This window comes from Gekko japonicus, unplaced genomic scaffold, assembly GCF_001447785.1.
Source record: "Gekko japonicus isolate JY-2015 unplaced genomic scaffold, Gekko_japonicus_V1.1 scaffold4118, whole genome shotgun sequence".
Lineage (NCBI taxonomy): Eukaryota > Metazoa > Chordata > Lepidosauria > Squamata > Gekkonidae > Gekko > Gekko japonicus.
The window spans coordinates 46,935-50,759 of record NW_015168163.1 but is presented as its reverse complement, the minus strand read 5'-3'; positions in this window follow the sequence as shown (position 1 = coordinate 50,759).

Below are 3,825 nucleotides of genomic sequence, written 5' to 3'. Positions count from 1 at the left end.
TTCCTGCTGTGCTTTATTTGCAGTTGCACCAGCAATGGGGAAACCACAGAATCCTATCCCTGTATGGAAAACATCTAGGACAACTTTCCACAGTCCCAGTTTCTGCGTATCTTCAGGTAAGGACAGTGAGAAGCAGAAATGTAATAAAAATATGAACAGCCATGCTTCTAAGTGTGCAGTTTAATAAAGGCCACTTAAAATTCTTCTGAGGTGGGGTAAGTTAGACAACGTGAATGATTGGTCTCAGGTCACCCAGCAAGATTCTTGATGGAGTGAGGATTAGAACCTGGGTCTCCCAGATCCTAGTCTGAGACCCTAACCACTATACCAGACCAGCTCTCTAGACAACAAATCATTACAAGACTCCCAGCCCTTTTATCATTCTAGTTGCCCTTTCCTGCACTTTTTACAATGCTATAATATCCTTTTTGAGGTGTGGTGATTATAGGAGATTAAGAAAGAATGCAGGAGAAAAAAGAAACGGCACCAACAAATTGCAGAAACAAATCATCTTGCACGCAGAAGAAATTCAGTTCATTGTGTGAGGAAACAGTGCCCCTCTGTGGTCAGCTGGGGGGATGCATAAATTTGTTTTTAAGAAATGGCTATGGAGATACTTTTTTCCTATTTAAGACAGAACTAGAAAACAGAGTCAGGGAAACCTTCACAAAATTATCAGAATATCCTGAGGGAGGTTCAGCTGCAGTCACAGCATCTGTATCTTGCAAAACAGATTTGGGATGTTCACAATAGTATATTACAACTGTGCTTGGATCTTTGCATGTTGAAGACATTTGTATCTGATAATTTATAGAAGAGGAAAGCAAAAATATATTGGAAACACACCTATGTAAAACAAATGCAAATAAATGAATATTTCAAATGGATCCAGATGTCAACTTCCTGCCCTGTAAAACTGGGAAATGTATAGTAGGAGTCAGACCAACCAGGTACCCTGAAGAAATAGCCTGGAACAAATTCTCTGGAAGAACAAAACAAGAGCATCTTTGGTAAAAAGTCAGTAAGCCCCTTTTCTTACCTAATCTGAATGTGCTGAGTTATTTTTAAAATGCTGTTTACCAAGCTCAGTTTTGTATTATAGAAGGCAATGCCTTAGGTGACAAGTTTCCTTAAATTTAGAGGGCATTTTGCTGAAAAGTTGGTTAACTCCATTTTCCTACTGAACTGAATGTGTCTGTTTCAAAAAGTTATTTTCCAAGCTCAATTGTATCATTTGTGTACTGAGTTTGGTTTTATTTTGTTTTGCTTTAAGAATAAAATGGCATCTGAACTTGTTTTTGTTTACAGTGGACTAATTTTGCAATATCCGTATGTATTGCTCATTGGTATGAATAACATATTTTATATAGGTAATCGGATCATTTTTAAACGAAAGATTTGAATCATGAGGTTTTTTGCTTTAAACATTTTTGTCTGCTGAAACACAGCTGAAATCACAATAATGCCTGAGGTGATAATGTTACTCATTCACGCAACCACTTCACTTAGTTCTGCATTTCCTTGCTGTGGTGCAGTTTCTTTTTACAACTACAGTTGTTTTATCTGCCATTCATTAAAGCATCCACAGGCATTGAGTTTATCACAACCATCAGGTTCTGGAGTGAGTGACATGAACCTTGGAAGCGGAAGTGTGGCCCTTGCCTGATTCCTGGTTCCTCCCAGGAAATACAACATAACCAACTAGTCTACCTCCCATAGCCCTTTCCCATATTGGTACATAAATTTGCCAACCTCCAGGTGGGGCCTGGTCCTGGAGATCTCCCACAATTACAACTGACAACAGAGATCAGTCCCGCTGGAGGGAGGAATCTACGGCATTACACCCCACTGAAGTCTGTCCCCAAACCCTCCCCTACCTAGGCTCCACCTCCAAATCTCCAGGAATTTCCCAACCCAGAGTTGGCAACCCTATCCAAGTTAATCTAAACCAGAACTCCTAGGCTGCTTCCACATGACAAGGCTGCTCCACATGGCTTTCATTGCTGCTGCAAATGCAGGGACCAGGGCATTGGCAACAGAACATGAGAGCATCCTTTGCTAAAGCCTCCATTTTGGGGGGCTGACTTTTCACTTTCAAAATTGGTCCACAGTGACTCCACATTGGCTCACCATGGCTGCCATAGTTACTTGCCAACCTTCGCTTTTTTGTTCTTTTCTTCACGTATGTACCTCAATGCTATATGAATAGGGTCCCTCTAGCTGAAGCTTTGCCCCTTTTGTTTTCTTTTATCTGGTATACAAAGAAATCACAGCATGGTGTTGATGGAAAGGACTGGTTGCATGGTGGATTCCTGCCTCCCCCTTCCTTTGTTGTGCATGTAGCATTAAAAAAGGGGTTATTGAAATTTCAAGTAGACGTATCAATATATTGCTGTAGCAATTACTGTTTTTTTAAAGCTCTCTGGTGAGGAAGCAAGGAAAAAATGATGGGCAAATAGTGCCTGTAATAGTTGATGGTTGAGAAATGGTGCTGATATGGCCTTGGGCTGTTGCAGGACAAGAAAATGATCCCCATTCCTTCTATGCTATGTGCTAACAGTGTGCCTGGTCTGCCATTTCCAAAAATACCAGAGTAAGGCAGATATGGGGCAGTGCATTGGGGACTACTTGGAAACATGATACTTACAGCATGATGACATGTGAACGCTCCAAACAAAGGGCTCCAGTTTGGAAACCCAGGTGGAATTTTTTTTTAAAATCCAGAAACAGCCCGAGAGTCCAAAGAACAGGTAATTCCAAATTTTAAAAAGACGTTTCTTCCCTACCAAGCTACTATACTATGTGGAGAGGAACAGAGAAATTAAGACTATGCAATTCAAATTTCCTCATACCACGAGCTCCCCTAAAGAACCAGAACACATTAATTTTAATATTGTCAGGCCTACTTTGAATCAAAAGATTTAAATTCAGTGTAATTCAGATTTCCTAGGTCTTTATGAAATTCAGCTTGGTAAACAGAACATTTGTATTCAGCATATTCAAATTACAGTAAAAAAAAAAGGCCTGTTAACCAACTTTTCCACTAAAAATACTTCTTGCTCCATACAGCACATTTCTGCAAAACTGTCTGAGATAAATACATATTGCACATTTGTTGTTTCTAGACTCAGCTAACATGTAGTTGCATTGGTCCCATAATCACTATTCCCTGAGTGAGTAAATAGGGAATGAGAGCAGTGAGCTTCAGGGCCTGGATGTGCATGTGGTGTACACCTGGCTATCATTAAAACTTGTGTGGTGCAGTTCTCTGTGATAAGGCTTCCCTTGCTTGAAAGCCAGTCGAATTCAACTCTAGGGATGCGGTGCTCATCTCTGTTTCCAAGCCGAAGAGCCAGCGCTGTCCAAAGACATTTCCGTGGTCATGTGGCCGGCATGACTAGACACTGAGGTGCATGGAATGCTGTTACCTTCGCACCGAAGTGGTACTTATTTATCTAATTTCTTGCTTTCCAACTGCTAGGTTGGCAGGAGCTGGGGCCAGAGACAGGAGCTCACTCCATCACGGGGCACTCAGGTCTCAAACTGCTGAACTACCAACCTTCCAGTCTGCAGTTCAGCGTCTTAACCACTTGAGCCACCGCAGCCCCTCTCTGTGATAAACAAATGCTCAAATTGTTTCTTGGCTTGTGTCAAGGCAACAGCTTTCCTCATTGACAATAGTGCAAGAACATGAAATGGGAGGAAAGTACCTCACAGAAATATTAACTAGAATTTGATGCTGCTGTTATAGTTTGTGGTATATTTTGATCATGACCTATTTAGACTATTGGAGATCAGCCCACAAATCAGCACATTCACTACCAT